The 27,387-nt window shown below is 45.7% G+C and overlaps 1 long non-coding RNA gene across 1 annotated transcript; it reads left to right on the top strand.

Annotated features, from left to right (window-relative positions):
- Positions 1–2,027: 2,027 nt before the first annotated feature.
- LOC119400784 (uncharacterized) lies at positions 2,028–16,510 on the top strand. Its single transcript, XR_005185224.2, has 3 exons — positions 2,028–2,138; positions 9,105–9,228; positions 16,392–16,510. It is a non-coding gene; the product is annotated as an uncharacterized LOC119400784 (long non-coding RNA).
- The last annotated feature ends 10,877 nt before the right edge of the window (positions 16,511–27,387 follow it).

Raw genomic sequence — 27,387 nt, 5'->3', positions numbered from 1 at the left:
TACTGGTTGGTTCTATCGTGCAATCTTATCGTGCAAGATGTCAGTTAAATGAGGCGGAGGTTTGATAGGGCAAACGGTTTGTTTGGCTTAGGTATGAAGATAACCTTGGCATGCTGCCATGACTATGGCACGGTGCCTTTTCTCCATCATTTATTAAAATATAATTTACTGCGGTCGCCCTGGCCTACAATCGAACCAGCGCCCTCGAGCTTAATAACGCGACACACTATGTGCTAGGTTACCACGGCGAGTATCCATTGAGCTGAATAATTATCAAAGATTGCTTATTTAACTGTTTACAAAATAACCAGCAAATTGTCTCCAATAAAAAAGTCGTAGCGCCTGTTCAGAAAAACCAGCCTCACGGCGCAGATCTAATACGCATATACACACAAAACATTGTACCTTCAGGGTTTCTATGCCGCAGTAAAAAAAACATCGGTTACTTCATTTACGCTGAGAGAACTACCCTGTTGAATTTTCTTGCGATAGCTACTACATAGGCCCTCTCGACGCGTTTCTGCCGTCGCCGTGATGTTCCGCATATATATATATATATATATATATATATATATATATATATATATATATATATATATATATATATATATATATATATATATATATATATATAGCCTCTCGCATTTTGCATTCATTGAAATGCGGCCGCCGTGGCCGGGATTCAATCCCGTGACCTTCGGGGTATATATATCTTCACGAGTGAATGCGGGAAATGAAGAGGAGGAAGGTGAGGACAGTTAGAATAAACAGGTGTCCTGACTTACGCCATGTCTCCTTCGTCAAATATATATATAACACACAAAGCGAAACAGTCTGAAGCACTCCCGCGCAACCGAACAATGGACCCTGCGACCCGCGGCGCGACGGGTTAGACAGCTCGACCAAAAGTGCCTATATCTTCCAGCAAATAAACGACGAGAAATTTATAGTTATCATTTACAGCTGGCAGTGCGCACATCTCTTGGTTGCTTCAGCGACGCGGAGGCTTCTTTACTAACCCGCGAGATGGCGCAAAGGACCTGACGCCTCTTTAGACGCATCGGCAGAAGGCCGTGGCGCAGTAAACGAGCGTCGGCACTCACTCCACGTGCAAGCGAGTGCCAGCGCTCACTGGTTGAAGGACTAGCAATGTCCGAAAGCTCCATGTGTTTTGGTCAGGCTCGGTGGCTATGCTGTAAGTTCCCGTACACGGCAACAGCCGTTTTTTTTTTACTCTCGGTGACATTGAAGCGCAAGTTGGTTCTACTGCAAGTTCTCACGCGAAGATCGGCAGCGTTCTGTGGCATTGAGTATGATGCGTTGGAGCACCGGTACGGAGGGATGCTGCGTGTATTACGTTATTTGCAAGCCATTTTATGTTTTACGATGTTAAACGACCTGCTCACGGGAGCTGCTTGTCAACTGCACCACCATTCCACACGCGCCTTGTCGTGGCCATCGAGCCTCTGTCTGCATGTGGGTCTGCCCACGCCGAAACTGAACAGCTTCCTTCGCAAGCTCACGTTTTCCATCATTCATAATGGTCCTAAAGCTCTCAGTCTTACTTCGTATAACATATTTATTTCTAACGCGTTCATTGCCTCGTCCTTGCTTCGAAACTGTGATCTTTTATGCCATCTTTCTTTAGAATGCGCGACATTTTAAAAATACGGCCGTCTAGCTTGCCGTGCCTTATGCCCTCAACTTGAACGAAGTAGCAAAGGATCTTCCGCGCACAGAGATCTATTTAACAGGCTGTCGGTGGCAGAAAAGTCGAAAAGTAGCGTCAACGATTAAGCGGCTGCCAGTTGCGAATCCGCTATGAGAATGGAGGTAGCATTTGAAGCGGCGAAGGCATGTTTTTCTTTTCTTTACGGGCAAATGAACGAACACGATGGAGTGGGCCTGAATTTCACGAATGACAAACAAGCGTGCATTCTTCTATTGTGTACAGATCACATATAAAGAGCCGTGGAATTGTAGACGAGAGCAGTGTTTCTCTCTTCAGATAGGTCGTCACAGAAGGCAGTTCGCATCGAAGATCATGAGACTCGCTACTCTAACCGCCTTGATTGTGGTCTACGTTGCTTTGAGCTTAGTAACTGCAATTATTGATGTGCCTGTGCCCACCATTTATGGTCAGTTCGCAAAAGCTTGTTTTAGTAAGGCATGCTTTCATGAATGCAAACGTGCTCGGGGGAACTGTTTACGATGAAATGACATAAGTTTAGGACAGGGGTCTCAAACTCGCGACCCGCGGTACCTCTTGTAGCGGCCCGTGTCCGCAGATGGCTGTCTTTGTCGCATATTTTTTTATGACTTGTGACTGATTTTTTGTTACCTTGCTAAATTGCACTCGCATTGTTTTGTCGTCCATTGCTCTTAATAACGTTTTGTTCAGGTATGCTACACGGACGTGACTGGCCTCAAGCGTTTTTTTTTTTTTTCGTGAAGCAGCCCATGCAGTTCAACAAAAGCTGTATGTTACAGAATCGGCGTCCAAATTTTAGTCATTCTCTAGATTGGTATTGATATGTTGTTGGAATCCTCTGACGCAAATTTTTATTCAGAAATTACCCGTACCTTTGATATGGGAAACGCCTAGCCACTTCGAAACCTATTGTTCAATCAAACATTGGCTGTTTCAAGGTATCCTAAAAAGTCTACTGCAAGTACAGTTGTTGAGTGGCCACAGCATAATTACTCCTTCTGTGAATCGGCGAAGGGCCCACTACGCGTCCGTAAGGCAATACGCGATCCTACGCAGCTGTTCACTTTCTCGATGCTTTTGGCGATGATGATGAGTAAATATGTCTGACCGCTTTTTACTGCGTGGGCCTTTAAAACACCCACTCGTTGCGCAATTCACACGTTTTGTTCACACGCTTCTGCCACGCAATATTAAATGCGTAATGGATACTCCTTCCAGTACATGAAATTCATATAGTTTCTTTTTTAAGCAGTTTCAGGAAGTAGCGTGGCTCTGTGTTACAACACCCGCTTGCCTCGCATACGACGTGGGTTCGGTTCTGACTCATACCCGAAGATTTTAACAGCCAAGCTGTTCTTAGTCGAGGCTTTCACGTCCGGGGTCAGCCTAAACTGATCACGTTGCCTTTGGCGTTGCAATGTGCCGAGAGTCAGGCTCGCTGGGAAGGGGAGGGCTGCGCCGTGCTGCGAGAGGCGAGATCGTTCTGCGAGATGCAAGGGCAAGGACAGAGGATGTCGAGGGTCGAACTTTCGAAAAACGCGCCAAGATAGGGTGTTGGTGAGGTGTAGTGGAGTGTAAAAATTACAGCATCTCCCACTAAAGGGGACCATGAGGTGATGCGAACCCGGAGCACTTGCACGATCGCGTTCCGTTGGCGTTCGTTGGGCATGCTACCGACCTCGCGTCGTGGAACGCGAAGAGGGACGCTACAAGCGTCGTATCTTCCATCTAGCCTGGCCGTTAATTCTCACAGGGCGAGCGGGGAACGCGGTCGACAGGTGGGCGAGAGGGGGGCAGCGTAGGAGAGGAGGGAGAAGGGGAGGGGACGCGCATGCGCTCGAGCTCATCGCGGCGTTGCGCAGGAGAGAATTTCGGCATGTCTAGCCCGCGTTTCAGAGGAAGAGTAGAAAGGGGAAGGGGAGAGAGGAAGGGGAGAGGGGAAGGGGAGAGGGGATGGGAGAGGGTGAGTGGAGAGGAGGTGTGTGGAGAGGGTATGCGCATGCGCAGTAAGGGTGGTCACGCCGCACACCACCACCACCACCACCACCACCGGATTGAGCTCCGCCTTAAGATACTTCGCATCTAAAATAGCGTGATAACGTGTCAGTGTCAGTGTTCGGAAGTTTGCGCTTTCAGAATGGCGAACATTTCCCGCTGTCCCGATGAAGAAGCCACCCCACGTGAGCGTCAGCGAGAGCTGACGCGAGAACGGTCATGTCGTCGCCGAGCCAACCGCGATGGTCGCGCAAGAGAGGCCGACGCTAAGCGCCAGCGAAGGGAAGATTTGAGGAACATAGAAGTACGATATAGCCTGATGAATAACGGGCATATGCTCCGCTGCTTCGACAGTGTTTGCGAAGTGCAGCTGGCTGGACTTTTTTATTATTTGTTTTATTTGCATCTTCCTTGATTTTTGGTTACGGACAAGAGATGATTTCTCGCTCACAACCAATGACGCCGACGCCGGAAATTCTGCGAAACGAGCTCTTTAACGCTATCGCGTTAAAATGACGCCGCTTCATCGACCATTCGCAGTGACCCCCTGAGGATGGCATCGAACTGTTCCGAAACGTCGCGTTTATTTCAAACTGTGGCTGGTGCCAGTTAAGTATCCAGACTGTTCAGAAGATGCTGCTTTTGTTTGCTTTCCAGCTTCGAAAAGGAAGAGAAGCATCTACAGCATCTCATGGTTACAATCCTGACTAGTTTATTTATGCTAAAGGGGGGTTAGCGTAAGAAAACTTTCATGAAGCAAAACATAAAAAAAGTCAATACAGTTAAACCTCCGTATAGCATAGTCAGTAAAATTAGCAGCTTACATCGTCACATCCTAACTTCGTTGAATGAAAACTCAGCCTTTTGTACAACGTATAGCCGCCACAAGATTCATATTGACTCGGAAAAGGCTGCAAAAAGTTTGGAATGAAATAAATCACTACGACAAACAAAATTCATATATAGTCCACCTCGGTGGCACAGTGGTCAGTTGCTAATTCGAACATCGCGGGTTCGATCCCACTACGCGGCGGTCGCATTTCGATGGAGGCGAAATGCTAGAAGCCGGTGTACTGTGCTGCGTTAGCGCGTGTTAAAAACACCAGGCGGTCAAAATTTACGGAGCCCTCCATTACGGCATGCCTCGTAATCATATCGTGGTTTAAACACGTAAAACCCTAAAGAGTATCACTTGATAAAAGAATACTTTCAATGCCGCCAGAAAATATCTCAGTTAAACATGAGAACCGTTGACCTTGATTTGATGCTGCACCACCGAATTCCTCTTCACAGAGACGTGCAACACGCGTACAGCACAAAAGAAAAGGACAGAAAAAATGACTACGCTGACAACGGGTTTTCGTAATAATTCGAGTGTCACCCAAAACGGTGCGGTGCTGATGCTATCACATTCACCAAACGGGACCATTTGCTCTCCAATACGGACTGTTCTTCACTCACCATATTAATGCGCAACATTGAAAACCGCCGCAAGCCACAAAAACGAGAGAAGCGCGGTCTAAAATCGCACGAAGCAAGGCAACAACCTTAATTACATCACATTCGTATACAGCGGTCGAACATTTATATATATGCCACATAGCGCACCGGCATAAGAGCCGCAAAATCCGTTACAGCGTCGCGAGTTTCGCTCGCCGCTATGCATTGGCTCAACAAATGTCTTATAAGTGGGCTTTATCAAAAAAGGTGGTTGATCCCTCCGTCATAGGAATCGGAATAACACGAAAGTAAAGCGTACCCTGACAGAAGTAACTGAATGTTTACTGTGCATTGATATTAGAGAGTTTTCACAATGTATATTGATGTCTGGCAGCTATAGCACCGTTTAACGTGGATGCACCAAGGAGGTTAAAAAAAATTGCTGGAGTGGCGATTATTGCGCAAGAGTGAAGCCGTGCCACCAAAAGAGGCGGCTGCGGCCGCCATATTAGTAGGGGCACAATAAGCATCAGCGTTTGGCGAAGGAAAGCGAGCGTTTTCCACGCACGCCAGAAGAGCTTAATATGGCAACTTTTACGGGTCAGATACTGCTCCAAGCGTGTCTTGTGTTACTAGTTTCATCAGTAAGCCTCAAAGTCAGGGCAAATTTTGTTGGAGATCAATCGCCAATACTCCACTCGACGGGTTACTTCTGTCAGCAACAGCGATCCTTTATTTCATAATGGGATGCACCCACTTTGATGATTGGTGGTATATCGCTGTCCCGACGACTAACGTCCATGTTAAATGATTAAACAAACACTTGTGGTTGCGGTAGTAGTTAACGGTGAAAGCGTAATCAAGAGCAAGGTGTGATAGCCAGAAGAGCATCGCATATTGGACGCAGAACTCGGTCGCCATCCCGCGGCATGTTAAAATGTGATGGGACACCACGGCTGGACTAGAGGGAAACGCAAAGCGCGTCGTGCCGCACGGGTAGCCCAGCCGCGATTTTTCTCAGGGCAAGCGCGTAAGCGGGAAACGCGGTGTTACAGCAAGGTGAGGCAGGCGCGCGTCGCAGAGCTATTTTTGGTTTGGATTAGCGTGATGCTATGAGCGAGGCCGACGCTCTTACGACGCTGGGGCTAAGATCGCCACCTCGCGGTGTGTTAACGCATTCACAAAAATTGAACTTCTATTGAAAACGCGCCGAATGCGACCGACGTGTAACGCATTGCAGGTGCTAATCGCGGAGGCCACAGTAATGACGAATTCCTTTACTTTACCGCTCCCAAAGTGCAACACCACCCTGCCGACCGGGAGAGTGGTAAATATAAAAAGCGCGTTTGTAAGGCCTCTAGAGTGTGTGACCATGGCGCAGTGGTTAGCGTGCCCGGCATGTGTTGTTGCGGACCGAGCGGCCGTTGGTTCGATGCCCGTTGATGGAACTTTTTTTTCTTTGCCATCTGGTCGTGTAAACTTTTTCGATGTCATTTCCGTGACGGAAATACGTCAGTGAAGTCTTGGTGGACCCCGGCATAAAACACTTTCGTGTTAAAAACATACGCATAAATCTGTACAGCTGATAGCGGTGCGTCTGGCATATGCGAGCAAGTCCTAAATGTATTACGCGGCTGCCTAAAAGTTGCTGCAGCAGAACCCTTACCCAAAAAAAGGCTCATTTGCGGTAAATGCAAGGTAAATGTGCCTGCGGATATGTTCTGATTACTTTCGCGGGGAATTTCGCTCTTCGTCACAGTGACAGATTAGCGTCTTTCGAGTTCGCGATCACTTTTCGATACCTCCATACAAGCGGTGCTGCCTTTTGTCTCAACGATAGCGATCACTTACAAGATACCAGCCTTGTTGGCGGCGTTCGTTTCGTGACCGAACTGTTGCAATCGCTTGCAAGATAACTCAGAGCTCATTGCGATCACTGCTCCCGCTTCTACGGTTGCTCGACACGCAGCGTTCACGTTCGCGGTGTTCAAGTCGATCGTTCACGCGTACCGCGCGATGCGAATACGGAACTACGATATGTCGGCGCGGCTGCACAGTGCGCGGTACGATACGCCGGGATTTCTACAGGCCACGCATTAGCCGCAAGTCCTTCCTCTATGCTGCTAAAGGAGAGGAGGGCGTTAAGCAGCGCCCTTTGCCTGCTGCTGGAAAAACACTCTGTGTGCAACAAGAACTATCGAACGTTACCATACACAACAATCGTGTACAAGTCAACCATATGCCCACTGGCACCGCCACAAGTTTTACTTTAGTGCCTTGAATTCCTCTGCGGTAGCGGTGAAACATCGTTGTATTGAAAATGCGAATAAACAAGCCTCGTTACATGGAGGCTCAAAGTACAACGTCTTCTCTAAACAATAAGTTACAAGCAACAGAAATACTTCGATACTTTTCTTATAGTGAAGTTCGTTGTCGAGGTTTCACTGTACTTGCGATTTTGTGTGCCTGTTCACCCTGTTCACTTCTCTCTACTTTCTCGCACTTCAACTTCCCCTCTTTTGTTCGCTTGTATTGGGGAACAAACCGAATTCGATCTTTTGGTTAAACTGCCGGCCGTTTCGCTCTTTTGTGCGTATTTCTGTTTTTACGAATTAAACGTGCTGGATGGTTTTATTGATTACTGGGAAACTTCACTGGGCTTTTTTCGTCTTTAAAGGGCACTTCAAGTTATTGCAGACGCTGCGTTAAGATATGCTACGTAATTTTTGGACAGCTTGGTTTTTCAATCCGTGTTGAAATTACGTGTCTCTAACTTCTGTAATCATGTAATCCCCCTCTTAGTTGAACTCCAGCTTACTGTCATACATTAGGTTGATGATTTGATGTGATATATCACCTCGCAAGGTAAGTTAATTCTCCTTACCCTTGCAATAGAAGAAGTAACAAAAGCGCTTGTTTTTCATGCAGGAAAGCCGCAACGAAACAGGTCCTTTAGAAAAACCTGTGGCATTATCATGATTTCATTTGGTCTCTTTCACTGGGTCGTAAAAAGGACAAGTGTGTTGCAGATTTTTCCGCGCCTATATGTTCAGCAGTGTATGATATGTATGGAAACAATTGAAAATCTTCGAGCGTGAACTATTATTTCGCAAAACGCATCCCATAACAAACAAATATTTGTGAGCATTGTAGTGATCATATCGCAGCTTGATTATCCAAGTGAGATCGGTTGGTCAGGCACTCACAGGCGTGAATCACGGAGGGGGAGGGGGGGGGAGGGGGTCCTCACTTCCTGTGTGTGCAAGTTGGAGGGACACCCCTTTCAAGTTTGTATCTTGAGCCGTTCACAGCCCAAGCTACGAACTCTGCCTCTGGCGTTCCTCAAGCCCTGTGTGGTAGTGTATGCATGAGCACAGGCGTAGAATACCCTATTACTGGGGAGTGCAAAAGTTGGCGTTTCTTCATAAAATGACGACGCTTTGAATGAGTGCACATCAAGCGCCAGTGTTACATACTGATGCCACCTTTGAGCGGGATTCTGCTTATGCTGTGTTAGCTTATGTTAGCTAATTAGCTTATGTTAGCTAATTCAACTTCCACAAGGGTTAAATCATGATCTTTAGCGTTAGTCGTCAGGATGGAGATGCCACTATAGGCATCAGCGTGTTTCCATCCACATCAAATGGTGCTATAGCTGCCAAACACCAACAGACATTGCAAGCTCTCCTTCATCAATGTACAATAAACAATCAACTGTACCCTTGTGAAGGCACTGTTCACTTTCGTATTATACCGATTCTTATGACGGAGGGAAATAACTATGCTTTTTTTTTTCAAAACCTGATTTTCATTTTTATATAGATAAAAACACAAGCTACATTTAGAAAAAGAAAATGGCCGCCATGAAACAAATACGTCACTCCTGATTTTACCAATTTATGCCACTGCGTTCACATCATATGAAGTTGAAAAATCTTACCTTTTCTCTTTATCACAGATAACGGCACAGCTATGTGCTTGTACTTCAACGAGACAATTGAAGCAAACGTTACACTATCTTCGGCCACGCCTTGCGAGAGATTAGTGTGCAATTCAGATGCTAATAATGTGAGAGTTTGGGGGTAAGTTGCTTTCAGTGCGATCGAGCGTGCTTGGATGAATATCAGCCGTGTATAATAATACATGGCTTGTTGTGCTCGTTGACGCGCTCGTAGACTGAGAGCCAGTCTTCGGCGTCAGTCTCACCTGCTGCGCTAAAGACTGGAGGGTCGCGTTGCCGCTAGACGGCGCCGCAGCTAGTGGAATTATAGTGGAAGTATAGTGAGCTGCTACATGTAATCACGAAAGAAATGGAAATAGAGAAGAAAACTATTTGTTGGAAAGGAAAGAAAAAGCCAAAAAGTTGGTGGAACAAAGAAATCCGGGAAGCGATCGAGATGCGACGTCAAGCATCACGGGAGCACAGACAGGCAAAAAAGGAGAAGCGGCCACAGGACGAAGTTAACCAAATATGGGAAATATATTTAGAGCAAAAATCCATTGTGCAGAAATTAGTCGAGGCAAAAATTAAAGGTGAAAGTGAACGCTGGATGACAGAGATTCGCGAAAAGAAGAAGGCCGCGCCTAGGATATTTTGGAGCCACCTAAAAGCGCTGGGTAGGAAGTCTGTCACAATGCAACAACATATGGTAGATGAAGGAGGAAATAAATTCGAAGGATATGAAGCGCTAGGTTACATTCGAAAGATAACAGCCGATTCGTTTAAAAAGGTCCCCCAGGGGATTCCCCCGGTGAGTAAAAGTACGCAAAGGAGAGCAACCGACGAAGATGTAGTACTAGAGAATTTCAATTGGAAGAAGGCCGAAGGAAAAATTCCTAAGCGCACTACTCCGGGCTTAGATGGGGTTCCCGTCAGCCTCATTAACGAACTAGGTCATAACACTAAAGAAGCACTGCTGAAAGCCGTAGAAAAGTGCTTACAGGAGAGGGAAATACCAGACAGTTGGCGAAAAAGTAGAATGAACTTAATCTATAAAGGCAAGGGAGAAAAAGATAACATTCGCTCGTATAGACCCCTAACAATTACATCGGTGCTATACAGGTTGGCGATGCAGGCAGTAAAATTAAAAATAGAAGCGTGGGTAGAACAAAATGATATTTTGGGAGAACTTCAGAATGGATTTCGAATCGACAGGCGGTTAGACGACAATCTGTTTGTTCTTACCCAGTGTATAGAAATATCTAAAATAGAAAACAGGCCCTTATACGTAGCTTATCTAGATATCACCGGGGCGTATGACAACGTTAATCAGGAAATTTTGTGGGATATATTGAAGGAAGTGGGCATAGGTGACGACTGTGTACAGCTTTTGAGAGAAATATACCGAGAAAATACAGTTTGTATAGAATGGGAAGGAATAAGTAGCAAGGACAGCGTTGAAATTAGCAAGGGACTGAGACAGGGATGCCCTTTGTCCCCGCTGTTATTCATGCTGTACATGGCGAGGATGGAAAAAGCGCTAGAAGGTAGCAACATTGGATTTAATTTGTCACACAAACAGGTCGGAGCGATGGTTGAGCAGAAGCTTCCAGGTCTATTTTATGCTGATGATATTGTCTTATTTGCGGACAGTCAAGATGATATACAGCGACTGGCAGATATATGCGGAAGGGAGTGTGAGGCTCTAGGACTAGGATTTAGTGCAACAAAATGTGGATTGATGATATTCAATGATCACGGAGACCATACGGTCTTAATACAGGGCCAAAAAATACCGAGGGTAAGCGAGTACAAGTACCTCGGAGTATGGGTAAATGAGGGGGATAGATATATGGAGGTACAAGAGAAAGCATCGGTAGCAAAGGGAAAGAGGAATGCTGCAATTATGAAGCACAGAGCTTTATGGGGATACAATAGGTACGAGGTGCTTCGAGGGCTGTGGAAGGGTGTGATGGTTCCGGGGCTTACATTTGGGAACTCAGTGGTGTGCATGAAGTCAGAGGTGCAATCAGGAATGGATGTAAATCAAAGGACGGTGGGCCGCCTCGCCTTGGGCGCTCACGGGAAGACGACAAATGAGGCGGTGAAGGGTGATATGGGATGGACAGGCTTTGAAGTGAGGGAAGCGCAGAGCAAAATGAGATTCGAAGAGAGGCTGAGGAAAATGAAGAAGAGTAGATGGGCAGAGAAGGTTTTCAGGTATTTGTATAGGATAAGCGTTGACACGCAGTGGAGAAAAAGAACTAGGAGGCTCACCAGTAAATATACGGCTGGCAGTGCGGGCGATATGGCAACAAGGAGCATTAAGCGGAAGGTCAGAGAGGCGGAGAAGACTTATTGGATGACAGCGATGGAAAAGAAGCCGGCTCTGAGTAACTACCGAAAAGGAAAAAACGAAATAAGGAGGGAAAGGTTTTATGATAATTCAAGGGGAAGCGCTTTACTGTTTGAAGCAAGGTCGGGCTGCCTGAGAACGCGTAGTTATAAAGCGAGATTCAGTAACGAAGAAGAACAATGTACATGCTGCGGGGGAACTAAGGAAACGATGGAACATGTACTGATTGAATGTGGCGATATTCACCCAGGTATACGTGTGGGCACGAGTCTACATGAAGCCTTGGGTTTTAGGGACAACAATGGAAAGCTGAACACGCCCGCGATAGAAATAAGTAAGAGACGGTTAGAGTATTGGTGGCAGAAAAGTAGAGATAAAGTACAAAAATAAATAATTGGGGGAAAAAAGGTTATTCTGCCTTAAGAGGCAGAGAGATGGACTGTGAATTTATATTTTTTGTTATAATAACATAGATTTAATCAATGTAGATAAGGCATTAGGACAACATGAAACAAGGAAGTTTTTTTTCTTTTTTTTTTCTTTTTTTATCCTTCGAGCCTGGTGGCAGACATGTCACCGCCCCGTTATAAAGGGGACGCTCATAGCATCCATCCATCCATGGGCGGCGGCTTCAGGCTGACTGTCGACAGCGTCGGTCATAGTGTTGAAAATAGCCGGCAACGTTCGGTTGCGAAGTTCCAGGTTGAGAGGCCAGGGATTCCAGCAACCTCCACCAGATGTCGTACGACGATTTATTATCAGATAGCGACGTCTTAAACAGCCGAGGTACCACCGCCAGAACTCGAAAGTAGATCGCGCGCACAGCAACAACAGACGCGGAAGCTCTTCTTTCTTTTCCTCACTACAATTGTAGCGGTTTTACGTCCTACAACCACCATGTGCTTATGAGGAACGCCGTAGCGGAGGGCTCCGGAAATTTCGCCCCCCTGGGGTTCTTGAACATGAACCCAAATCTAAGTAGACCGGACTCGGGCATTACGCCTCCATCGAAATGCGGCCGCCGCCACCGGGATGGGATTCGCTTCCGCGACATTCTGGTCAGCAGTCCAGCGCCATGACCACTATATTATCGCGGTGGGTATTAGCCGTGTATAGTAGGAATACCTTGCTTAATGAGAACGACTAAGCACCTATGTGAATTGATATCGCTCATACGTGTCGAATTTGTTTAATGCTCTCAGAATAGAAATTGTTCATACTATAAACAGCTTTGAACTGTACACAAAATCACATGGTTCGATATTTTTCGAAGATTTACTGATTGTATAATATCCTTAAAATTAAAATTATTCGCAATAGAAAAAATGAACTTTCTACGTAAAATATTATTGCGTAATATTATTGAAAAGCATCACTGAGTTTAGAATGTCCTTAGAATGAAAATTAGTCACGTTACGAACAATACAAAAGAACTGTACGCGAAATACCATCATTCAATACATTTAGAAGCAGGACTTATCCTATAAATTCCTTAGAAACAAAATTATCTCTATTATGAAAATGAAGATTGCATGCCAAACATTTTTTTCAATATGTTTAGAAGTTTTTCTTATGTTGGATTGTCTATAAGTAGAATTCAGCCATATTAGGAACAACGACAGCTGCGTGTGAAATAATATTGTTCAATATTGTTGAGAAGTTTTACTGAACTTAGTGTGTCATTATAATGTAAATTCTGAGACAATTACAATTCAACAACCCTGTCATCCCACCTCCTGTCACAACAAAATATTGCGAAATTGTCTGAATAATTTTAAGCATGCAGAGAAAACCACTGCAGGGATTCCATCTACTTCTCTCGCCTTTTCCTTGACCGCAATCTTTCATATGCATAAGCATTTGCATGCCGACTTAACCAGAAAACAGTTACTGCATCCATCTGGCATATAAACGGTCATGGATGGATGGATGGTTGAATAAACTTTATTCCGGTTCCTCGGAGCGCGCCCTAGCATGTTGCGGGCCACTCCCACGTCGGAACAGAAAGACCAAGTCTCTCTGCTGCGTCGCGGGCCCGTTGGACTGCCTATAGTTGTGCTTCGAGTCTGGAGCTGGTAATAGCATCTTCCCATTTTGACGGCGTGTTGACTTCGCCGCCGTGTAACGCGGGGCACCGCCGGAGCATATGTTCGAGATTAGCGATATCTGCGCATAATGAACATGCATTAGTTGGCTGTATATCAGAATAAATCTTGTGCAATTGCGCGGGGTTAGGGTACGCCCCGACCTGAAGTAGCCTTAGTGTCAGAGCCTGTGGTCTGCTTAATTTTCTGTGCGGTGGAGGGTACTGTCTCCGCCCCAGGTAAAAATGCTTGGTGATTTCTTTTTACGAGGTGCAAGGGTCCCGATTCTCCAAAACCTCAGCACCCCCTCCGGTAGCTACGCGGTCTACCAGTCCTCGCGCAGCTATGCGGGCCGACTCATTGAGATTGGGCGGGGCTCCCTCGATCTGTCCCATGTGAACTGGGAACCAGACGAGTGTGTGTGGCTCGATGTTCTTGTCCCGTTGGATCCGAAAGGCCGGTTCCTAGATGGTGCCCTTGGCAAATGCTCTAATGCCGATCTCGAGTCCCTGTAAATCGTGGACCTCCTGTTGTCCAGCAAGGCCAACGCAATCGCAGCTTGCTCCGCTATTTCGGCTGCCGTCGTCAGGACCGTCGTCGAGTTTGTGATTATCCCCTCGCGGCTCATGCTCACTGCCGCATACGCCTTCCATTCGGGATACCGGGCCGCGTCGACGAAGCAACAGTCCCCGGCCTGATCGTGAGCCCTTTCTATAAGAGCCTTTGCCCTGGCCCGTCTCCTTCCACCCCGAGCATAAACGATCATCGCCATAAAGGAAAAAAACCGCACCTCCCCGAAGGGGATCGTGAGGAAATGCGAATGCATTTGGGTGCACCCGATGAGTGTGTGATTAATTAATGAAGAGAGACGAGAGTGTGCACGTAGAGGCGTAATGCTCGAGTTGCATTGCGTTACACTTCGTCCGAGTGGTATCGTTGCCGCGAGAGATTCGACTTCACCGACTTCCATCGCTATCAAGACACCAAAGCGCGCGCTCCCTGCATGATATATATAGGTCCGAGCGCGGAGGGGAGGAGCGCCCGTGCTCTCTCTTCGCCGAGCGACATCCGCGATGCGAGCGCCCTCACCAGGTACACTCCTCCTCTTCCTTACCCTCCGCTGCTCAGGCGATGCGAGCGCCATCACGCGCCCGCGCGCTCCTCCTCTCCCTTACCCTCCGCCGCTCACCACCTGCTCCGGTTGCTAGGCGCGGCGCAGCTGTTGCTAGGGGCGAGGAGGAGCGCGCGCGGAGAGATAACACCTGTGCGCACGCCGGCCAGGGACGCAGGACAACCCCCGAGTAAGAAATGCATTCGCATTTAAAAGAATCCGGCAGATCCCACAAATTTTGGGAATCGACTTTATACGAAGCAGCCAGTCAACAGCAGCCTTGCCAGATTTCCTTGCTTTCTGCCAAGCTTTCAGAGGTGTTTCTATGCCTTCGTGTAAATGGATTAGTTGTGTGCATATCGTGTGCTTGCCTAGCACGCCGAGTACATTGACGTCTAAATTGTCGCTCATGGTCCAACTCTAGAAGTAGCAATACTTTTAACAGCGGAGCTGTTCTAGCTTGGCGTAAAATGTCTTTCGTGAACTAAACTATCATCATCATTACCCGGCACGCGCTCTCTTCGTCATTTTCTTCATATTCTGCTTCGCTCCCAGAACACGTGCGCCGATTTGTACGGCGTATAGCAAGGGGATGAGAGAAAGGAAGAAAGAATAAAATGAAGAAAGAAAGAGAGAGATGGAAAGGAAAATAAAATATTGGCGAAAGAAAGTTCCTCACGAGGCGGCGGGATTCGAACCCACGTACCCACGATCCGAGGCGAGCGTCTTAACCACTCGTCTCTACAGGCACGCTGACAGAACGTAGCATAGCCTTGTATCATCATCATGCCGGCGCGCGCTGTCTTCGTCGTCTTCTTCATCTCCCCTAACACGGGCGCCCGGCATGCTATCCCGCTCCGGCGATTACGCGCTCTCCCGCTGCGGGGATTTCTCCTGCGTGGGATGGAATAAGTCAGATGGCCCAGAGACCGCCTACAGAGAGAACGAGAGAGACAGACATAGACAGGTAGAATGGAAAGAGATAAAAAGATAGCGAGACAGAGAAAGAAAGAGAGAGAGAGAGAGAGAGGTAAGGAGCTGGAAAGAAAGAGGAAGCGAAAAATAGAGAGCGAAAGGAGGAAAAAGAAACAGGACGGGAACATCACTTAAAATCACGTAACATCAGTCACGTGACGTGTTCTCGCCAAAATCACGTACCACTATTCACGTGACATGTTCCCGGCAAACCCGTGTCATTTAAGAAACGAAGGGACACGGGTTTGGGAGGGCAGCTTCTTCCTCGGGAGTCCGAGCACTCGATCCGCTGTTGCTGCCAGCCTTGCACCATTATCGCAAGCTAGCTCCGCTGCTACCTCGGTCTTCACGCCACTAGTGCGCGGCTGTCCCAATATTTTTTTTTCAGATGCATATATGGAGCATTCGCTTTTTTTACGTCACACAGCAACAGCTTTGCACGTTCGTGTTCTCGTCGATAACGTGTTCCTGGAGTACCACTCCAGGACACTCAGCGAAAATGATTTCTTCATTAAAGCTTTCCGACTACACATCGGCCGCTATATGTCATAAGTCCTTTCTCGCTGTATCCACCGTGCATATTGTGAAGCCGTTCAATAACAAAATACCACTCGACGCGTAACGTGCATTCGTAATGCATTTGGGAATTAAAATAATAAGGGAATACCTCAAATGGATAGAAAACTTACTTAAACCAAAAAAATTCACATGATTATAATGCCGGTTTAAACTTTAAAAGCAGGAGAACATGTAATAATAGTTTTTTTTTTCCTTCTCAGGTGCCCGCCACCAGCCAATGTGTGGGATTATATCGTTGGACCATATGACACATATCCGAAGTGTTGCTATAAGAAAGGCTCGCTGAAACCTTGAATTAGATACCTGAATAAAGATATTTTGCAACTCACATGTTATTTTGCCTGTTCAGATGGGGAAAACGCTCAGTAAAACTGCGTGCTTCTACCCTATGCATAAAATGTATTGAAGAAACCATAAACACGTTTGTTCAGCTAATACCGCTGCTCCCGCGCTCATGACTTCCGGCCGATTGGCAAAATCTTAGAAATAAAGGCAAAGACATTTTGAAGCGCGAATAACAATGCCTCTGAAACCACTTTACGGCTTTAAAGAAAATTGTTCGTTCCTTTAGATAATGCTAAATGAAAATGTAGTATTTGAAGTCATAGCTTAACCTTCCTCGCGTGGCGGCGCGAGCAAGCATCGTTTATGGTCGTTGCTGTCATCTCAGCCCCCGTGTTTCTCATCGACATGCGGCGCGTATGCCGACGAAGGCAGTAGACCAAAGCACAAACACTTGGGCAAGCCAGATCTCGGTACTGTATGCGTCAAATACAACTCGAATAATTCTCGCGTAAAAATATTATATATATATATATATATATATATATATATATATATATATATATATATATATATATATATATATATATATATATAATATTTTTTACGCGAGAATTATTCGAGTTGTATTTGACGCATACAGTACCGAGATCTGGCTTGCCCAAGTGTATATATATATATATATATATATATATATATATATATATATATATATATATATATATATATATATATATATACTTTCCTTGGCATTATTGTCTGTTAGTTCTCATTAACATTGTGTATAACAAAAGAAAACGAGCCCTTGAAATTCACACTTCTTTCCTTCATTCATAGCGAGGGTCTCGTTCTGGCAGACTTGATGCTTTCAGGTAGTATGCGAGGGATTATTGGTCAGCTGCCAGCTCGTAATAAGTTCACGTGCTACGTGACGCCAACAAGGCAGAAAAAGAGTGTTCCACACTCGCCGTCACGGCTACTGGCGGCGCTGACTGACGCTCCCACGTTTAAATGCACACATATACCCCATAAAGTGGACGGGGGGATGGCCGCCGCGGTAGCTCAGTTGGTAGAGCATCGGACGCGTTATTCGAAGGTCGCAGGTTCGGTCCCTGCCCGCGGCAAGCTATCCTTTCGTCCACTTTTCTTTCTTCACAATTACCTTACATTTATTACTAAACACATCCCCTATACTTTCCTTGGTATTATTGTCTGTTAGTTCTCATTAATATTGTGTATAAGAAAAGAAAACGAGCCCTTGAAATTAACACTTCTTTCCTTTATATATATATATATATATATATATATATATATATATATATATATATATATATATATATACATATGTATGCGTCGCCTTGATAATTTTAGTTGAAAGTAGCACCTGTCCGTGTCTTTTTCGTCATTCGTCTAAAAAAATCACAGCATATCCACGAAGTGAATGATGATGAGTGGGCGAAGCTGCGGAGGTTCATCGGTAAACCGTGAATCTTCCGTGAATTCTGCTCAGTACATCATCACCGACGTGAGGTCGGGCGCGTTTAACTAAAGATTCGATGAGTTATGACGACTTGCAGCTCACTTTAATTTTACATGTACGCTGTGAATTTTCATTGTTTAGAAAACGTCCGGCGTCTTTCGTTAAGCAGCTGGTGTCTTTTCGTTTTGCTTTAGAAACATCTGGCGTTCTTTCGTCTTGCTTTTAGAAAACATCTGGCGTCTTTCGTTGGTTTATTTCATCAATCAACGGCGTTTTGAACAAAATTTTTATTGTTTAATCACGCACAGGAGAAATCTCACCAGGCACTATCTTGGAGGTAAACAATCGCTGCTAATGGGAATGAGAGACAGAAGAAGTCGGCTTTTAGCTAACACTTGCACTTCTACTTCTACTAACGTTTCCTACTGGAACATGCCAATGGCTACTAATGGGGAATGAGAGACAGAAGAATTCGGCTGTAGTTAACGCGCACGCTGCGAATTTTTTATTGTTCAACAACGCACAGGAAAAATCTCCCACTGGCACCACCTTGGAGGTCAAGATCTGGTACTACGTTACGACTGGTTACGCACTACGACTACAACTGCGAGGGACGAACGGGTGCCGCCTTAAGGAGCTTCGCCCCTAAAATTTTTTTCCGTGATGAAGAGGTTGGGGAGGCCCGGGACTGTGAAGAAGCCGCTGAGTCTCGGGATGGCGAAGAGAAAGTCGTGGAGGTAGCGAAGGATGTAGACGAGAGCGTAGGAGCTGAAGACGGCGCCGAAAACTGGATTAGAGCATCCGAATGCACCGACGGTGAAGTAGGGTGCCACGTAGAGAGCGAGGGCACACCCGGCTTGGTGAGTGGAACGACGAGATACAGTGAATGGAGCCGACGACGCAAACGCCGTTGATGTCGAGGACGACGATAACGATGTGAAGGGTGTGGACAGTTCAAAGTACGATGTTGAGGAGAAAGAGAAGGACATTTTGAAAAATGAGAAGACGAAAAAGAAGTAGAAAAAACCAGGATGACGACAAGCTTGAGAAGATGTTGGAAGAGATCACTTTGGAAATTGAACGCAGGAAAGCGCTACCTAACACGGAGTCTCCCGCTGCTGCTGCCGCTTCGACTGGTCAGGCAGTTGACGAGGCTGCAGCTGGCAGGGGGACGAAGAAAGAGAAGGAGAAAATCAAAGCCAAAGAGGAAGCCAAAAGCTGGCGAGAGAAGCTGAAACAGGAGCCGGAGCGCAAGAAACGTAAGAAGCAGCAGAAGAAACGAGACGACAGCAAAGAGGATAACGAGCCTGCCAAATCAACCCGTTATACAATACGTTATAAAACCACTCAATTCTTGGCCAATCCCCCGCAGTGGGTGTGAGCAATAGTTGAAGGGGACCAAGAACAAGAACAACGAAAGGCAAGGACAGGATGAAAGGAGGCTACATCGAAGACGAGAACGAGGAAGAGTCCAGGCCGGTCAAAGACAAGTAAAGGCAGGAAAATGGGGGGCAACCGTGACGACAATGACGAAGACGGGAAATGCGCGGCCACGGCCAAGAAAGAAAAGAAGGCGGGAGATCAGAACTACGACGAGGACAACGCCGGGACCGTGGTCAAGTGGTGGACAAACTGTGCCGGCATGCGGTCGCTTATGCCACATTCGATCCGCCGTGACCAAGGGTACCCAGGACAATTCCGTGGGCTACCGGCACGTAGTGCCCCACGTCCTCTTACCCCACTTTTCCCAAAGGAGAGGTGGCTGTATGGGAGCGCTGGCAGCGAGGCAGCCGGCCAAAGAGGAGGATGATAGGCACGCGCACGCTTGTAGCTGGTGCTCGCCAACCGCCGGACCGGCAGTCACTGCCGGGGCTTCGAGGAATAAAGATGCCTTCCTCGGTGTCTCTGCCGCGTCTCTGCGGGGTTCTGGAAGGCTGCTGGCCCACACCTTTACAATAGATAGATAGATAGATAGATAGATAGATAGATAGATAGATAGATAGATAGATAGATAGATAGATAGATAGATAGATAGATAGATAGATAGATAGATAGATAGATAGATAGATAGATAGACAGACAGACAGACAGACAGACAGACAGACAGACAGACAGACAGACAGACAGACAGAGACAGACAGACAGACAGACAGACAGACAGACAGACAGATAGATAGATAGATAGATAGATAGATAGATAGATAGATAGATAGATAGATAGATAGATAGATAGATAGATAGATAGATAGATAGATAGATAGATAGATAGATAGATAGATAGATAGATAGATAGATAGATAGATAGATAGATTATTAGCTCTCTTGGTAAGCCAACACGCCTCCGTGTGTTCCCGACAACGGCTATAAACAAAAGGCTTGCTAGTCGCAGTTTATAAAAGTGAGAAACTGAGCACATTTTTTGGTGGGTAAAGTGCATGCGGTTGCGCCATAGTTAACACCCCCTTTGCTAAACGCATATGTTTTTGTAGAAAGCGACGACGTGCGTTGGTGAGTACGCTGAGAGTTCACAGTAACAAAGTATTCACTGAGTGAGGCACGTTCTACTTGAAAGACTACACGTATTTGAAAGACCCCAGGTGACGCCTCAGAGGGACGTGAAACAAAACCAAACATTATGCACATGACCAACCTGAAATATATTTTTACGGTCATTAATACACTGAGATGTGTCTGTTCTTCGTTAATATGAGAAAAATTTAACAATACCAATAAGCAATACTCATTAAGATTGTTCAAGTAGTCATTCAAGACCCGTTTAAAAGAATCATTAACAGTGTTGTCTTAAAGGGCCACTAAAGAGACAAATGATTTCTCTCACATTAGTAAATTATTCTTTCACAATCCCAAAATCCCCACGCTTGCCGCGAGAAGACGTTTGGTAAGCGAGAAAACAGGCAGCAAATAACAATTCGGGTGGCGACGCCACACCGGAATTCTTGCACCAGACTCCATGACGTCATAAATTTTGACAGTCTGTACTAGGTCGTAAGTAGTTCCTAATAGGTAAAAATGAATTGCATTGTGCTCTGAAGAGGCGGTAGACCTAAAATACTAAATTTCAGGATGATGATGATGAAATAAACTTTATTTGGTCCCGGAGAACCCCGATCACACAAACCCCGACAGGGGGTACGCGACAGTAGCAGAAAATTCCATTGAGCCAATGTGGCAAGAATACGAAAAAAAGACATTGAAATCCGTGACGTCATGAACGGAGATTTCGGAGAAGGATTTAAGATTAAAATTGACCTAGACTCTGTGCTCTATAATAAACCTCTGATGATGAAATGCACGACATTAGAGTTGAAATAGTTCAATTTATCAATCTAAACAGATTCATTGTTTCACGTTAGTGTCCCTTTAAGAGTTCGTCTTCTTAAAAACCAGAGCATGTGAAATAATGGAGCACGCGTGAGTGTCGCATTCAAGAGTGGAACCTGCGCAGTTTTTAATGTTTAGTAATCTCATTGAATTTAGTCATTCCGACCTCCCACCTCCACACATCGGGAAATTTTGACGAGAGATCAGTATCCGATGTAGCTCGGAATGTCAGTCCTTGAGCTGAGTTGTGTGCTGCCTCTTCTGTGGGGTGGCGTTTGTTGACTGTAATCCATAGAATGTAGGCGCATCTGTCTTCGTGGTTTTTTTGCCTGTTCTGAGAATACGCAGTGCCTCAAGGGAGCTTCTGCCAATTGCAAAGTTGCGTACTGACGTTTCTGAATCCCTGATTGTACAATAGTTGTCAGTTCGTGCTATGGTCGTAGCCATAGCTGTCTCTTTCGCCGTTTCAATATGTCGTGTATATTGTCAGACTTGTGGGGCATTTTTTATTGTGGTTCCAAGGCAGTTTTGTTTTTCTGATGATGAGCGATAGCTGAGAGAGAGACTGGCGGCGGCTGCAGCAGCGGCGCAGAATATCACCACCAAAGTTGGCTGTTGCGGTGAGATCTTAACAGCTTACGCTTTAACGTACAAAGCAAAAGAAAATAAAAAAACTCACGCAGCATAGCAAAGAAAAGAACATTCATATCACGAGTTAATCAAAGGCTATGGTAAATTTCAATGTCGACTCAACCGAAAAATACATATAATTGAAATTAAAATAGTGGGTATCTTTAATGACAATCTGCAGAGCAAATACTTCAGAAATTCTTAAATATATATATGTATGTTTCGTTCTCACATCTTATAGCGCAGCATAGTCTCACAGTTAAATTCAAGAGAGAACCACAATTATGATTTACGCCTGGCATTCATGGATAACGGGCTCACAGTGTATTTGCTCTAGAAAAGTAGCATCTGCTGTCTGGCGTTCTCATTCTAGCATAAAATACCAAATATGTCTTCTTGCGTGCCAGTATCTAGTAATGTCTGACATGTAATGTCTGACATGGCGCCATGTACAAATGTGCAAGGGCTGCTTCGAAAAGTGACCTTAAATTTCATTGATTTTTTGTTATTTAGGCTATTCACAGATATTTGGTATTGCATCAGCCATATACACGTGAAAATGTAAAGAAATCACTGAAATGTGTAAAAGCGATGTAGAACACCCCGATCGCCAAAGCGTACGTTGTTCGAGAAGCATAACAATATTATCTGGGGTTTAATGCCCCAAAACCACGATATGATTATGAGAGACGCCGTAGTGGAGGGCTCTGGAAATTTCGACCACCTGGGGTTCTTCAACATGCACCTAAATCTAAGTACGCGGACCTCAAACATTTTCGCCTCCATCCATTTGCAGCCGCATCTTGGATGTCTACGCAATGTCTGTTCTCGACATCTCTCCCTACCTTTGCTACATTCCTTCTCTCTCATTCTTCCAACTGAGTATAGAATCTAAAAAATTTAACGGACTTGCAGTTGTGAGAATGATTATTAGCTGTGCCATAGCAAACACTCTTGCGTTTAAGCAGAGAGCTCAAATCGAGATGTGGCAACGCCACCCTCCTAATAACATCGAAAGATGTGTTCAGCATTAAATATTTCTGAAGGGCCGATTCTTCCATGCTTTCGTAATACGCTGCACATTTGCGGTCAAGTCCACGTCTTCAATGTATATCAAAAGCTAGAGAGTCCCATATCCGCATAGCGAAGACTTCACGTTCACGTGCGTTCTCGGTCAAGCATGCGCTTGTTCTTCGCGCGTTTCTTGTAACACGACCGCACATAATGCAGGGACACAGTACTCGTCACCACGTCGTTTTAGGGGCGAACCTCCTTATAGCGGCACCCGTTCGTCCCTCGTAGCGTAGTATGTAACCACTCTTACGCTTTGACCTGCAAGGTGGTGCCAGTGGGAGATTTTTCCTGTGCGTTGTTGAACAATAAAAAAATTCGCAGCGTTAGCTAAAAGCCGACTTCTTCTGTCTCTCATTCCCATTAGCAGCCATTGTTTACCTCCAAGGTAGTGCCTGGTGAGATTTCTCCTGTGCGTGATTAAACAATAAAAATTTTGTTCAAAACGCCGTTGATTGATGAAATAAACCAACAAAAGACGCCAGATGTTTTGTAAAAGCAAAACGAAAGAACGCCAGATGTTTCTAAAGCAAAACGAAAAGACGCCAGCTGCTTAACGAAAGACGCCAGATGTTTTGTAAAAGCAAAACGAAAGAACGCCAGATGTTTCTAAAGCAAAACGAAACGACGCCAGCTGCTTAACGAAAGACGCCAGATGTTTTCTAAGCAATGGTTTTCTAAACAATGAAAATTCACAGCGTACATGTAAAATTAAAGTGCGCTGCAAGTCGTCATAACTCATCGAACCTTTAGTATAAACGCGCCCGATCTCACGTCGGTGATGATGTACTGGGCAGAATTCACGGAAGATTCACGGTTTACCGATGAACCTCCGCAGCTTCGCCCACTCATCATCATTCACTCCGTGGATATGCTGTGATTTTTTTAACTTCTTTTTTATTCTCCTCCGCCTCCTCCCAATCCCCGTGGCATGGATTCTATCGTTGTCGTCTTCGACTCCTTGAGCTAGCTTCATTTCTTATTTGTGCAAACGCTATCTCAACCACTCCGCGCGCTTCTTTTCTGTTGCCCGAAGGCGCCCGCGGCCAGGAGCACTCGACGGAGCTCCACCCGTCGGGTGCGCTGCAGTCGCCAGCGACACTGAGTTACAGTGTTCTAGAAGTTTGTAGTGCGCTCACTGAGCGGCGGAGCATGACGCACTTCATGTCGCCGCCGACAGGCGGCGCGGCTCGCAGCATCACCTGAAACTTTCCGGCGGGTCGTAGGGCGCGGCTAGCGCGCGTTGCTGTTTTGCGCGCAAGAAAAGTCAAAGTTACGGTGCGCAACTCACGGAAGTTCTTTTGATGCAAGTTTTCTGCGTGTTGTGGAATAAGTTACTGCCGTTGTGACTGATTTACGGAGGGCGGGCGATGTTTTAAGCAGCTATTGCATAGATGAATGCTCCTCCACGCAGCCGCTGCAATAACAGGGTGTGTAGTTGGGGGCGTTAGCTTTTTTTTTTTTTTGTCCTGCTGATCGATACGATTTTCAATGCCCTTTCGCCACTGTAGCGATCATAGCGACTTCACTGCCGCCTTTCGAGACCCACTATGCCGAAGATAAACAACGCCTCATTTTTTTTTTAGTTTTTATCGCACATATGAGCTGGTCGTGTAACTAACCCACTTAATGTTCTTTTTTTCGCCAATCAATAATGGGCGGAATCACTCGGCTTCGTAATAAATGTATCCACACCGTACTCTTAATTTTTTTTTATTTGCTGACGTAGATCGTACAAGGTTACCAAAACTGCAGTTGGACTCGTATGCCCAATGAAAAAAAATATTTATACATAGTTATTATGAGTTCATAACAAGTAACATGCTTCACGTGCGTACACATATTTTTATTGCACCGTAGAATTGCACCAGTTCTTCAGCAGCACGGATAAAACAGGACACGAAAAAACTGACCTTATATTTACACAAAACCCTATTCGCAAATGTTTGCCATATCACAATATGGATTAACAATGCAGAAATTGTCACTCGTGGTCGAACAATAAACAGATGTAACAAACGTGTATGAACATCTGCTAATCGACTACGAAAATTAAAAATAAAGGACAGCAAGAAACGCCGGCGATGCTTGCAGTCGACAGCCGACGACAACGTCGACCTACCAGGCACATCCCAGAGAGAGCCCAATCTCTTTGGACCTCCCCCGCTTCCTAATGAGAGCTGTACGTCTCTATCCAGCCAGTTTCATCGTCACTATAGTTCTGTGCTTAGGACTTCGATAGCGAAACAAGCAGCGACGTACCAGCGTTCATTATTATTTTTTTAGAAGTACCCCGGACCCCTCCCCCCCGTTTTACCAAATCACGAGTATGGTTTTGTTGTCACCGCGCGTTTTCTTGCTTTTATTGTTGTCGCACTTGACTCTGCGGTCACTCCTAGCTTCGTTGGGTCCAGCTGTTTTTTGTTGTCAAACGCTGCCCCAGAAATTTCTCTGCACGTATGCTGCATGCTCTATGTGCACGACCGCCTGAGGATGTAAAAAAGTGCGTCCCTCCTCTCCAGATGCAGCGGCGGGCCGTCTTTGAGACAGTTGCAATTTGCGCATAGACACAGATGCCGATCCTTCAGAAAAACAAGCATATATAAGTGCAGTAAAGCGGCACGCGTGGTGCCGACAAAGGTCCTTCAAACGAATGAACGGCGTGAACATGCGCTGCAGGGCACACAGAAATGGAAACAGTAGCTTCAACTACTTGGGTCAGTTAAAAAAAAGAATAAAATGCTCGACCCCCTCCCCTCCTCTTTTTTTTTGTGATCTCTTCTTGTGTCATTGTCGTGGCCCTCTCCCCGCCACGAACCCCGCGTTTGTTGATCCCCCCGCAACTACAGCGTAACCAGCCTAACATATACCGACCAAGGGGACGCGCTTCACATCCCGCAAGAGTTTTCAGGATGGATGGATGGATGGATGCTATGAGCGTCCCCTTTATAACGGGGCGGTGACAAGTGTGCCACCAGGCTCGAAAAAAAAAACTTTACTCTTTTTTTTTAGCGTTGGCCTAGTGTCTTTACTTCAATTAAAACTATTTTACTCCAGAAGAAAAAAAAAACCTTAAGTTTTCAGCTTCGTTCTGTGCCCTTTACGGCAGAATGTCCTTATGCTTGGCTAGCTTGGCCTTGGCTGTCAGGCAGGATCCTTGGCTTGGCTGTCAGGCAGGATGGCTGTCAGGCAGGATGGATCAGGAGAAACTGGCGGCAGCGCCCCTGGCGGGCGCTCAAGCTGTCGACGCGGAGAGGGCCGCGGTGGCGCGGCGCAGGGACACGGCAGTGAGCCCACTGCCCCATTCTAGTACACTGTAACTGAGTGTTCGAAGAGTTGAGGGAGCAAGATTGCACGTAGCTACCTTTGTACACGGTGCGTTGCTTAAAGTGTGGTGCGAATGATTTGGTGTTGCTGTAGCGTAAACACTGAAAAAACTTCAAAAGCTGTTTCAGAGTCCCGTTAAGAAATCAGACTTCGAACGAAGTAATGGCGTCAACGCTTTTCTCACGCCGGCGTTTGCGCACAATTCTAGCACATTTGAACTTAATGAAATGCCGAGGAGAGCACCGAGACGTGGACAGCTACGTTAGATAGATAGATAGATAGATAGATAGATAGATAGATAGATAGATAGATAGATAGATAGATAGATAGATAGATAGATAGATAGATAGATAGATAGATAGATAGATAGATAGATAGATAGATAGATAGATAGATAGATAGATAGATAGATAGATAGATAGATAGATAGATAGATAGATAGATAGATAGATAGATAGATAGATAGATAGATAGATAGATAGATAGATAGATAGATAGATAGATAATATGGGGATTAACAGACTGTTCACAAAGGTTGTTCTTGTGATAATAAATTTATGAAAGAGAGTGAGCCCGGCTATTTTACGCCAAATAGCGAGTTCAGGAAGGTTAAGCGGGGACTTCATTACGGCAACACAGTGGCTGTGCGGTTACAACTGGATAACATAAAGCGAACGGAACGACTCTGTACTGCTTCGAGTTTGTGTGTTCGTCTAGTGCTACCAGGATCCGAGATGGATGACGCATATTCAAGTCACGGACAAATGCAGGTAGTGTAAATGGGCTTCTTAGGCGATTAAGCGATAGCGAACACGTCAAGAAAGCAAGCACCATGACATTAATTTGAACTCTAGATCTCGTGAAACATTAGTGGCGGGTGCCGCACAACGATAGGGCCTCCTAGTACCATCATTTCTTCAGAGTACACCCTGATGTTCCCGTTCCTGAGCTGCACACAGGTCTGCAGAAAACATTGGACCCTTGTTTTCCCGACGAAGCTCGCAAAGGCATTACCAGTCCGTGTGAAATAAATCTCATGCTGTCATCTCGGGCTCTAGGTTCTC

The sequence above is a fragment of the Rhipicephalus sanguineus genome, chromosome 7, assembly GCF_013339695.2.
Source record: "Rhipicephalus sanguineus isolate Rsan-2018 chromosome 7, BIME_Rsan_1.4, whole genome shotgun sequence".
Taxonomy (NCBI): Eukaryota; Metazoa; Arthropoda; class Arachnida; order Ixodida; family Ixodidae; genus Rhipicephalus; species Rhipicephalus sanguineus.
The sequence above is the reverse complement of the archived record's forward strand: the minus strand, read 5'-3'. Positions and strand labels throughout refer to the sequence as shown.